Genomic DNA, 232 nt, shown 5'->3' with positions numbered 1-232 from the left:
TGACAAAACTCTATGAGATGGAATAGAAAAGAGACAATAACTCCAGGAGATAAGAAAGTCTTTCCATGATTTGAAAGAAGAAATGGACACCATAATAAAAGAGAATCAAATGGAACTGTTAGAGATGAAGTTGGTAATACAGGAAATCAAGACCTCTCTCCAAAGTATCAAAGCTGATTAGACCATACTGAGGATCAAATCTTAGATGCAGAAGGCAAAACCTCAGACCTAG

The sequence above is a fragment of the Tupaia chinensis genome, unplaced genomic scaffold (assembly GCF_000334495.1).
Source record: "Tupaia chinensis unplaced genomic scaffold, TupChi_1.0 Scaffold000037_21, whole genome shotgun sequence".
Lineage (NCBI taxonomy): Eukaryota > Metazoa > Chordata > Mammalia > Scandentia > Tupaiidae > Tupaia > Tupaia belangeri.
The sequence above is the reverse complement of the archived record's forward strand: the minus strand, read 5'-3'. Positions refer to the sequence as shown.